General features: G+C 35.6%; 1 long non-coding RNA gene across 1 annotated transcript; it reads left to right on the forward strand.

Moving 5' to 3' along the window:
• Window positions 1-1,475: 1,475 nt before the first annotated feature.
• On the forward strand, window positions 1,476-6,772 carry LOC121111226. The gene is made up of 3 exons (XR_005861025.1): window positions 1,476-1,549; window positions 2,083-2,284; window positions 6,420-6,772. It is a non-coding gene; the product is annotated as an uncharacterized LOC121111226 (long non-coding RNA).
• Window positions 6,773-12,568: the final 5,796 nt, after the last annotated feature.

The following is a 12,568-nucleotide window of genomic DNA, read 5'->3' on the forward strand; positions in this document are numbered from 1 at the left end:
GGGCTAAGACTATTATGTTTCATAACCGTAACAATGTTGTTTTTTTATGTCTGGGATTTGAGAGAACGCATGTTAGGTCTGTACTCAGGTTTGTCTGAAAAATAAAATGCGCAAAAAACATCATATAGGACCTAATTATTTGCTTCCTCACACTGATCTCATTGCACTTCTCTAATCATCAATTGCACCTTTTATTTAGTTTGGTTCAATGTAACAGAGCCATGCTCTAAGCACATCATTCAAAACACAGAATTTGTATGTTAAAATAAATGTAAAGCAATGCTCTAGACCTTCCACAGTTGTCACTGTAACTACAAAGAAGTATTTTTTCATATATTTAAGCCAAAGGACATTTTTTATCTTCTGTTTCTGGTATTTCCTGTACTGCTTTTATGTAATCAGTACCAGCTGTATTGTTAATACAGCTCCCAGCAATGTAGATTTCCAGCTCAAATAATTGACAGCTTTCTCCACTGACCTCATCCTCTATTGATGCATTGTCTCCAAAACACTTTGCACAGGCACACTCGTACTGTTTGCATACTCTTAACTCCTGCCTCTAGTTACTGTATTGTCTCATCAGGTTTGGGTCTCTGTCCATCCATAGTTCTGAAGTTTCTGGAAATTGATGTGTTGATGTCACTGTACTATTTTGAAATGTACGTATCTTGGCCATCTTGTCATCTATTGTAAGACTGTGGGTTCTTATAGAGCATCCTTTATATGAAATGTTTGTACTTGTGTCACTAACAGTCCTTCCTCCATCAGTACTTATTACTTTTCTTGTATTTCAATCTTAACAAAAATTCAGGGATCGATAGAGATCACTAAGTTTTGGGTTAGTTTTTGTTGTTGTTGTTGTTTGTTTGTTTGTTTGAGAGAGATACCCTTTCATTTTAATGAATTTGTGGTCTCCTCTGTTGATTTTGTTATGTTTGCTGCTCTCTTAATTTTACTAGGAGCATGGTTACTCATTTAACGATGTACTCTGCTGACCAAGGTCTGACCCCCAAATGAATTTTGAAAAGAAAAGGTGACACTGCAGTCCCTTCAACCCCTCCTCTTTGTGGGTGGCATCAGCACTGCCCTTGCTGGCCATATTGCCCTAACGTGCTCTCAGATAAAACCCTTAAGACTAGTTGAAGTAGACTCAGTATTACCTCTACCTGGTCTTTTAGTGAATGTTTCCCACAAGATGTTCTTAAAACTTAGTCAGTAGTAGTGCAACTGTCTACCCCAACTTGTTTGCAGCAGCACCTTTTCCTTTAATGCATATATATTTTAGCTGTTTCACATCTTCCCATCTGATCATGATTGTTTTCAAATCTGTGTGCAGCCTTTAGAAGTACTGTGTCATTAAAAACATCTAGTACCAATCATTGTTAACTGCTGCCTCCTTTTGCAATGAGGCATGCTGTGCTGCCTCTGGATCTATTGCCCCAATAAATATCACATCTGTGACCTCAGTGCATTCTGTTCTGTGTACCTCTGTATTTCTCTCTTGGGAAGCACATTTTTGCAGAGAGGCTTTCTTCACCCTTTGAACACGGTTTGTCATAGATTACCATGTGCTGGCAGTTTTGTTTTTAATGGGATGATTGGTACTCCATTAGATATACTCCTATCCACTTCCAATCCCTTTTGGCTCAATGTGCATTTTCTACCAGAGGCTGCACTTCTCCTACAGTCAAATTCATGCATGGGCTACCATTCGGCACAGTCATCCACCTGGCCTTTCTATCAGGTATAATCCAAACTCCAATTCCATTAAAAGACCCTTTCTGATATAAGCAGTCTGGATTGGACTTTTCGGTATTTAACCTGATCAAGTTGGGTTGTCAGTTGCAGAGTAGCCAATGACTTAGAGTTCTCAACTTATTTTTATCCATTTACAGCAAAAATAAGCTGCATTTCAAAAGAAGTCTATTTCAAAAGACCTCTGCTGGTATTGCGATCACAAAATCACAATTTATCCTACACCTCACAAAAAGGCAAAACCAAACAGGAAAGACCGAATCCCTCTGTAAGTTGACCTATAAAAAGCTATAGCAAGCATATGTATCATTCCTTGTCATGTAACAGAATGCACTTTGATCCATGAGCCCTAAACTGTTTTGGGACATCTGAAGCACGACTTCCTTGTGAAGCCCTGGGCCTGTAATGCAGAGAACACACAGGATGAACATTTTACTCCACGTCCTATGCAGTGCAATTAAAGATAGCGAGAGTGCACGATGGCATTTTTTAGGCACTATGTCTTTCCATCTTACAAACTTCCAGTGAGGTAAGTGAAATTACTCACGTGAGTAAGGTAAACAATTCATTCTCAAATGAATGCTTTCAACAGATCTTTATGTAGACTCTTTTCAGCAAATGTCCATCACTGTCTTTACATATTCTGCTGTTGGATTTTCTACTTAATTTTAAATTTTCTGTTTAGTATTTTAACATTTTTAATCTACACAAAATGTAAACAAAGGAAGAGGTGAAGGTGTTTAAGGTGTTTTGCAGACGCAATTGCCTCAGGGAACTGTCAAATGTAAAATTCAGTGGAAAGCTTCAGCATGTCTCTAGTTTAACTGAGTTGAGGAATGCTGCAAAAACAGGTGTTGTCTGACACAAGCAATAATTATCTTTCACCTTGATGGATGTTAGTTTAATCTGTTTTTTACATGGTAGCTAGGGCTCAGCTGGGTTAATGCCAGAGAGCAGATGAGATGTTTTGCGTACTTTGTGTATGACAATGCCCCAGACAGTTTTTACTCCCCTTTTTTATTTATCACATGGAACAATTTTAATAGTCACTTTAAATTTAACTCTAGACTCATTTTATGTTACACTGTCAATATACATACACTTCCATTAACGGATGTTAAATGAGCTCACAGTTATAGTACTGGCTTTTAAGGACTTTACCACAAGAAAAGAGATTAATGAAGAGAACAGGGTTCTAAAATATGGGTGGTTAACTGTGCAATATTTGTAAAGAATAATCACTTGCAGTACAAGGTCAGAAGAAGAAAGATTTTTTTTGAAAAAGCTGTCTCCACTGCATATGTTTAAACTAGAGAAAAAAGTGTAAGTCCTATCTTTAATTTGAAATGCTTTGTTACTCTTCAGTATTCAGTAATTACATTACATTCCTTATCATATTAATCCATTCCAAACTGTGCTACACCCTTCCTATGCCCTTGGGCAGGCTTTCTAGCCCTATGGGCTCTGGAATGGTCTGTAACCCACACTAACATTAACTTTGGCACAATTTCAGGGATTCTCTTTGCATAAACAGTTTTTTAACAGTTTCTTCAAGGTGTTAGGCAATAAATACAGCATGTTCAACATAAAGCACACAGGGCCTCCTGGTTTGGCAGTGTTCTCTACAGAGCTTAAGTTAACAGATGTATGAAATACCACCTCTGAGGTATGTTGGAATGATTTCATACTAGCACTCCATTGGCTAGTGACAAGTACATGCTAATTTCTGCTAGGTTATGTTTTCCTGACTAGCGTCCTCTGTCTCCTAAGAACTGCTGATAAATAAAGTTTCCTAACAACTTTGTGAATCAGCCACCTTCAGGAGTGAGTGTTTGTCAACATCCAATTGTGCTGCACTGCTTCTCTAATTCCATCTCTCAGTAGCTCTCACAATACAGAATTTCAGCACAACAGTAGAGTTACGCACTGAAAATTGTACTTCAATGTTAGCAGCATTGGTTGCCACTGAATACACAGCCTACTTGATTCTATGATTCTACTTCTGCCACTGTACAGAAGAGTCAATGGTCTAATTATGCTCATTGTATTACAAACTGTTTCCTTACAGGTAACAGCTATGTAGCTTGCTTTGTTAACATTAAAAATTTACTTCTATTTGTCTTTCAGCTTCATAAATCTTTGTCTTGGGGAGAATTACATTGGAAGTTTTAAAAACTTTGATATACAACATGCTTGTCTCCAAAGTATGGATATCCTAAGATCCTCACTCATTTTACCTTCTTAAGACAGCTAGCATTACTTTACTGGTGTTTGCTATTAGGCTAAAACAATATGAAGGCACTGTTCCAAAGGACAGCATCGAGCAGGTGGAGAGGACATATTTGTCTCCAAATCTGTGCTGAAAACAGATTGTGGTCTGCAGAGCTCACTGACACAGGGAAAAAATTGTCTAAAAGTCAATTGTCTATTTCTTAAAGAGACTACTGAAAACTATTTCTAAGCTGTCAAGTGAATTCTCCCAAGAAAGCAAAGCACTGAAGGAAGGTGGAGAATTCTCTATAAAAATTGCCCAGTGAATTTGAATACTCTAAGCTGCTGGTAATTTTCATAGCTGTGCAGTTTCCCATGGAGAAAATGAAAGATGGGTAACACAGGTGAAAAGCACACAAAATACAAAAAGCAATATAATAAAGATTTAAGCAGTAGGCAGAAGCCTACCTGTTTGTCACAGAACAGGAAAACAGAAAAATAATAGAACAGCCTTCACAGTGAAGGAATTTGATTTCAGATTGATACATTAAAGTGAAGAATATGCAAGTGTAGTTATTTAAAAATCCTTCTCAGCATATGTTTTCATTCTTTAATTTTGTATTGTTTCTAGTACTTTTCCCTCACATACTCAGGCTTCCCCAGCAGGAAATAACAGGACTACAGTCAATACAGCTTGAAAAAAGATAAAACAAAAGTGCCTCCATTTGAAGGAGGCATTGTATGCACTGGATATACAAGCACAGTTTCAGAATTGTACATCAATTTTTTCATCTGTTAGGTTCCCCACTTCAACCTGACCCTCAAACCACACGCTTTGCACAGATTACAATGCCTGGCAGATGATTTTACACAGAAAAGAAACCAAAGACAAAAAGAGATGACCGCTTGTGCTTAGGTATTTAATAAAAATACATGGATATCTTTTAATTAAAAGTGAAGAGTAAGTCTTATAACAGGTGCCCAGGAATTTCTGCAAAAGACATTCATGTGAAACATTGGCCAGCTTTCAATATGGAATCTGGTTCTATTTTGTCAATGTTTTTAAGATGGCATTATGATTTATTTAGCAGCAGCTGGAGATATCATTACTAACATATGTGCCCCTCCCAGGCTAAGTGTCGAAAACACTCAGCAGGCACCTCAGATACAATATTAATGTTTTTGAATGTTGCTACAATAGACACAGAAAGTCCATACATCTAAGGCAAGAGAAAAAACAACAAACAAAAAAACAGCAGATGTGTAGATAGAAAATAAAGCAGAAGGACTCAAAGTCGTACTAAATTTGTGCAATAATTTCTAAGCATATTTTGTCTAAAAACTTGAGAATTTTGGGCTGTATGAACTCCTTTGTCTTAAAGAATGATCTTTTTAAAGTTAAGATAGAAACTGTACAGACAGAACAGTAACCCAAGGCTTCAGCAGTTAGGATACATGTTGAAGAAATGAATATCTGTGTCAATGTGTGTCATCCACCAGAAGGATGGGCTGGTTATAAACTGAAGCATGAAGAGCCATACGTGAAATGGGAATAACTACACTTTCCTTATTAAGGAAAATTTAAGAAAAATTCACTGGGACTGAAGTACTCAGGTTTTATATTCGTAGTGACCACACACAGAACAGACCAGTTTTAAGACATATCTCAGGTGGAGCTGTTCAGGAAGCCTCCCAGTAGTTTGGGAATGAACGTTTAAACAGAATGACTGAGCTCAGGGTTGTCGTGGCACAGAAGCATAGCCAAGTATGCTGAGTTAGTACATCCTCTCCAGGTAGAGATGGTAAGTGTGGAGGAGCAGTAAACCTCTCAAGAGCATATAAAAATATTTAACTTCAGACATTTACAAAAAAAAAAATCATTCCAACCCTGGAAAACTGCCATCCTTTGCCCCCAAATGATTTGAATAAGAGTTACAGAATCACTTAACTCTGAGTAAAATATTTTAAAGAATAAGGAATTACTCCAGGTGGCAACACAGAAAAATACGGCACCAGTTCTTAAATGTTTTTAAATAAAAGTTAAAGATTCAAGGAAGAAGGAAAATGAAATACCACTCAGAAATTTACTTTCGGGACCTCATAGAATATATGGTAGAAATAAGCAGTCATTAAAGTTAATGAAGAGTAGAAGGAAAGACCAATGTGAGACAGATAGATCTGTCATATACTTAAAAATGAAAAGCACAAGAACATACTGTCAAACTGATAATACTCTACACATTATTTAAGAGGAAACTGAAGGTTTTAATCAAAAGTAAAAAAGCCGTTACTCAAAAGTAGAAAAAAAAAAAAGTAGAATTGACACAAAGAAAAAAAGCCTGAACAACACAAGCACTGACTGACAGACATTTATAAACAATAAGATTTGTGAAAAAAGCCAAAATAGAATTGCAAATAAGAAATATTTTTCTTTCCCTCTTTCATTTCCTCAGTAAGGCCAAAAGAAGACAGAGAGAATGGAGATTTCTGTAAGAAAATGGAGACAAGAAACAACTTCCTAGGGCAGAAGTACAGGGAGAAGCAATGTAACCAACCCCAATGGCTACGGTGTGTTTGGATATACGTGCCTTGAGGAAAGTTTAATACAAATCACTGTTCGTGCCTTAACGTAATTTGACTGTTGAATAGCATCTGCTGAGTGCATAAACTCAGAACTTCAGAAGCAGATACTACTAAACACTGAGAAGTTCCAGATATGGTGTCGATTTCCTCCTCCATTACTCCTAGATTTACCTGAATGTACTGTTAACAGAACTTTAGGCTCAAATGGAATAATAAATCTAAAGATGCTAAGCTGAGCAGTTCAAACAATTCTGTAGGGGAGCATAAGTTGTTTCCTCTGTCTTTTTCCTTCTTCTCCTTTTCTATAATTTTATTGGATTTTACTACAAATTGGGCTGCATGGTTTTCAACAGTCCTTCTCCATTTCACTTGTGAACAACATATTCATATTCATTATTGGAAATGGATGAGAAGCAGGAAATTTTTCTGCTGTGCTGCTCAGACATTCAATACACCACTGACCACTGTAGTCATTAATAAGCATCGTATCACCAACATGGCTAAGATGAACAACAGAAAAGAGAACAATTAAAACTGATCTGTTTAGATTTGGCAAGCTTCAAAGTAGATATCATAACTTTTTATTTTTGAGTTATTCTGTCCTCCCAAAGGCACATACTGGAACGTGCAAAAAATAATTAGAAGTTTTGATAGTAGGTAGATGCTATATTCAGATTTTAAGCCATTGTGAACTTGGCACAGTGTCTCTATTTTAAGAAGATAGTATCTCCCTGCCTGTGCACTCAGTCTGCAATTCAGATTTTCACAGACTTTCTAAACTGATATTACAGCTGATGAAGACTGCTGTTTTTTTTTTTATTCCCACCATTTAGAGATGTACAGTAGTGAAGAAATCTATTTCAGCTAAAGAACCTTGTCTTAGCACTGTTTCAAAGCATCAGTGCTTAAAATATAGCTGGAATATAATTATTTCCAGCATTTGCTCCTTACTATAGGTTTCATTATAAGTTATAGATCACTCTGTGATATGAAGAATGTTTCTTGTAGGCATTATATATCCTTATAACTTTTTATTTTAAATAAATACATTTTAATATTTCAGATTTATTCTGCCTAAACAACACATTTTCACCAGAAACAAATATTTTGCTCACGTAATCACAGTATTTATCTAGTTAACATTGCTGGCATTTTATTGCTGAACAAAGCAGAAAATATAAAAGGGGAAATATTTTTCACTTAAATGCAAAAATCCAGGTGGAAATATACTTTCTGTTGTTTTAAAGAAGGACTGCAGCATTACAAAAGCAACACAAATGTGTGAACCTTTTTCTCCCTTGTCTTGCAGCTGATCTATTTAGACAGGTCACTTTGGCATCCCTATGAAAGGTATGAAACTCCTGCATCAAGGAAATTGCCTATGATTAAGGGATAATACGAAAGGATGTTTAATCTTTTTTTCTAGCCCATCTAACACATGTTAATGACCATCAAGAGTTTTTACCCCTTCTTGCTAATGAAAGAACAGACTTCTTCCTTTTTTTTCTTCTGAAAAATAGAAGACCTTATCCATTGTTTCTTGTACATTTCACTTGAAACACAATATGCGAACACTCAAACAAAATATGAAGTCTGTCTGTTCACGCTATGTGAACTTACTAACTATCCAGAATTTATTCATTTAGCAACAATTTCTGTTTTACTGAAATAACAACATGTCTGTAAAATCAAATAAATTATTTTGCATTTAACTATTTTTTAATTTCTGATTTGGACTGAAAGAGATTTATATAAAATGAATGGAATCTCCTCATATACTAAGGGAGCTACAAAACAAGATTGGCCTTTTTTAAAAAAATGTTTTGCACAGATCCTCTCTTTTTCTGATAGCTTTACTAATTTTCAATTCATCCCATTATGGAGCAAGTATATGTAGGCTTACTTATTATTTTCTTACTGACATAATATGTATACTCAGGAGTTTAAATAATCCTAAGGTTGTGCCTGTGATTTAGTTTCATATACCCATCAAATCTGATAACTTTGCATTTTTAAAGGATTGACAGGAAAACATGTGAGATTTCAAGAGATAAGAGCACAGTAGCTCAGATTGAAGTCGTAGGAATCACTTAAAATCTATTTCCCTAACAAATTCTGATTTAAAATGTTTGCATTCTAAATGACTTACGAGACACGTACAGCAACAAACAAGAAAAGATCAGTTTTTGCTTTATCAAATGCCAAAGAAGAAAGCTGAGTGCTTGGACGCTCTGGAAATGGATTAAGTAGTTAATCCTTCAAAGATCACAGAAAAGGAAAGACATACATGTGCCATAGGAATACAGATATTGAAGATAAATGACAAACAATACGTTGTTACAGAAATTTTATCAAGTCAGAGGTTTAGCAGTTCTGACTTTATGATTTCTTCTCCCTTTATTTTTTTAGAGCAAACAATCATGTCAAACAAAAGTGTTTTAAAACATGTCCCAAACCCCTCTGTTGTGTTTTTGAATTATTTACATTTAGGCTGGCTGTGCTATTAACTGTACTGCCTTCTGGAGTAAGTGAAGCTCGCTAAGGCAAGTATAAAATCTTAAGATTGCTATTTCATGCCCTTGGTCTCAAATATCTCTGAGTTTCAGAAGCAGACCATTTTAAAGAGAACCACTCATTCAACTGCATACTGAAGGCGTAAGACTAATATTTTGAAAACCTCTAATTCAAAGACCTGTTATCTTTACTTGACCTTATTTCCTGTCATTGGCAAGAAGTGAGTTGCTTCTATTCACTCTAATAGCCATATAGTATAACCCTTGCTGTGAACAACTGCTATTTATGCATCCCTTTGTAGAAAGCTCCAATCTTGGGAAGTCATATGTCTGCCTCAGAAGGGTCATTTACAAACAGCCTCTTGTTTGACCTAAGGGATACATCACATCACCTCGCTCTGTACTTTTTACCTTGTATACTGTACTTCCTTCCTCTCGTGTTTAACACTGCACAGGTGGTTTTGTGTTTCAGAACCAGGTGTCTAAGTCTGAAGTCTGAATGTTTACCTTCCTATTATTTTTAGCTGGATTTCAGAACTTACAGAAATACAGATACTTTTCTTTGAGAAAGAAAAATCTATCTTTCATGGCTTCTTTCCATTTTGTAAAGATTTTGTTGACTTATCACATATCTGACCAAATATGAGCCCAAACCACATAGTTACTCCCTTTTCCAAATCATTATTGATGACAAAATTAAATATACACACATATATATATAAGAAAGCACTACAAGGTTGCATATAAAGAATTAAAAACCTTTTCCACCATTAAGAAATGGCTACTATATAAATTATAGAAGATATTTTACAAGACAGCCCAAGAACAAAAACTTCCTGAAGTCTTTCGTATTTTTTAATAGTATACAGATAGCTTTGTATAGATAATTATACTTGCTTGAAGTCAGCCAAAGCAGAAAAGCAGGAAATTCCTTTTCACTTTTCTCAATTCAGTTCTGCATGGTGATGATCTGTATTCAAATGAATACAATATCATAAAACAATACAGAACTGAAGGCACTATTTTATATCGATTCCATGTAATTCATATTTTTTCTTGAAGCAGATCAGCTTTGTTATTACAAAGACTTAACAAGCCAAAAAATAAAGATATTTTGCACAACTGAAGGTACAGAATACCCCGAGTTGGAAGGGACCTGCAAGGATCATTGAGTCCAACTCCTGACTCCACACAGAACCGCTCAAAATCATGAGAATTTTTTCATCAACTTTGGAAGAATTTCATCATACTGAGTCTGGGTGGATAAACCAACAGACAAACATGAAATTCAGATAAACAATTTGAAACAAATTATCCTGCCATTGCATTTTATCCCCTCTGTGAAGAGAGGAATTGGCTGTTCAGTGTTTCCCAGCGTCACAAAGCTGCACCTATTAACAATACTATCACCAACATTTGAAATGCATACAGTTGCACATCTTAAAGAACATTCTCTAGAATATCCTTTCAGTGATGTATTTGCCTTATCAGGATCCATGATAAGGTTCCAAACTTAAAAACATTGATAAAGTTGAATACACATAACTTGCTTTGTCAGAAAACAATCTCTTTTCTTCTTGCTTAGTCTGTGATAATGTTGGATCAATTCTTGTATGATTTCCATTTTCCTAAGGACTGTTTTGTAGAAGATTCTACAGAACCTATGTGAAGCTCAGCTTTACTTTGAGAATTTATCATAAATATACCAGAGTGGATGATAGCATTTTATTATGGCTTGTTTTGAGAAAATAACAGAATTTCCAGACACAACCAAAGCCTGTGATGGAGCATTTGATGCTGTCTTCATAAGCAGTTGTTAGCTAAGGTAGAGAAAGCAGGAGCTGAAAGAGTAGTGAGGTAGATGAAAAGTTTGCTAGGGGCAAGGCACTGAAAAGAGGAGTATTTGGTTGGAGGTGGTTTACTCCTTAAGTTTGCAATGATCATTTTTGTGACTAACTTTGTTTCATAAAATGACAAAAAGCTTGTGGAGGAGACTGTGTGCAAAAAATGATGAGAACAACACATGAGAGAAACAGATGCTCTTGAAAGTTAGAATAGTAGAAACTGGAAGAAAAGTACTATCTCAAGTAGAAGTATTTAACAACCAATAATGACAATTTAAACTAAGCTAAGGGTCTCATCCATTGGAAATATCAAAGGGGAAAAAGAGATCAGGAGGTATTACCTTTTTGGAAAGACTGTATTGTCAACATGATATGACCATGAAAAGCCAGAAGTGATCCTGGAATATATGAGGCAAGGCATTTCCAGTGGAAATAGTCGAAGACTCATAACACTGGAGAAGGTGTTTTCAAGCCTCATCTGGATTACTGTTCACGTTTTCCCTTATTGTAACTTTTTTTTTTTTTTTTCCCAAAATTGAATGACTGGAGAGACTTTTTTCACCAACAGCATCATGGAGATGAGAATGAAAAGGTTCAGATGATGCAACAGAGAAGACTGCTAAGAAGGTTCTCTGTAAGTACACGAAAAAAAGATTACTCAAGATGGAAAAAAAAAACCATAACGAATTTTAAACCAAATTAGTGCAAGAGGAAGTAGATATAATTTAGCTCAGCATTTTTTTTTTTGGATTTCAAAGGTTTGAACTACTAGAAAAGTGACAGTCAAGAAGAGCTTCCCATTAAATGTAGTAGCACCAAAAATCTTTACTGTTGTTAAGACTGAGTTTGATACATTTTGAGAATGGGTTTTGTGACCAGATAGTAGTTACCTGCAATGGCAGTATCAAAGCAGATTTCTTCTAGTCTGACATATTGCTTGCAATAAAACACGCTAGCTCTGATATAAAAATTACCACACTGTTGCCAAGATAAAGTTATCTGTAAAATAACATATGCAAGGTATTGGCATATTGATACGGTGTCCCACAAAACTGAATTCTAGAAACAACAGTTCTTTCTCTCCTCACTTCCTTCCACCACTTGCTCCATCAGATACTAAACTTGACAAGAACCATTTCGAAAAGCAATAGCAATGATAGGAATATATTATGCAAAATGTTGACCTGGTTATATTGAAAGTTCAGTATATCATTACTTCCAAAAGAAAACATACCTTAGGATGTGGTGAAGTGTAGAAAGATACTTTTACAGTCAGTGTGAATATTTTAGTATCTACTTTTTGTGGCACATAATATTATTATTCTATGGAGTTATTCATCTGTAGTGTGTGACTTACTGCTCAGTCCTGTCCTATTTAACTCAGACCTATCACAACTACTTTTCAGGTAATATGATTATTTTACATTAATTACGCTTTTGAGTAAGGAATGCAAAACTGAATCTCCATTTGCTACATAGAAACAAAATAAACAAACCAAATAGGATATAAGAGAACAAGGAATTCATATTTTGCATTGATTCTGTCCACAACACAGATGTTTTCCAGATTTAACCCTCGTATTCCAAATTCTCCTACTACTTGATAAATCACTCTTAAAAGTTTAGGTCTACCTTGTACCCACTTCCTCTTTCCAGAAAGAG

This window comes from Gallus gallus, chromosome 6 (genome assembly GCF_016699485.2).
Source record: "Gallus gallus isolate bGalGal1 chromosome 6, bGalGal1.mat.broiler.GRCg7b, whole genome shotgun sequence".
NCBI classification, from domain to species: domain Eukaryota; kingdom Metazoa; phylum Chordata; class Aves; order Galliformes; family Phasianidae; genus Gallus; species Gallus gallus.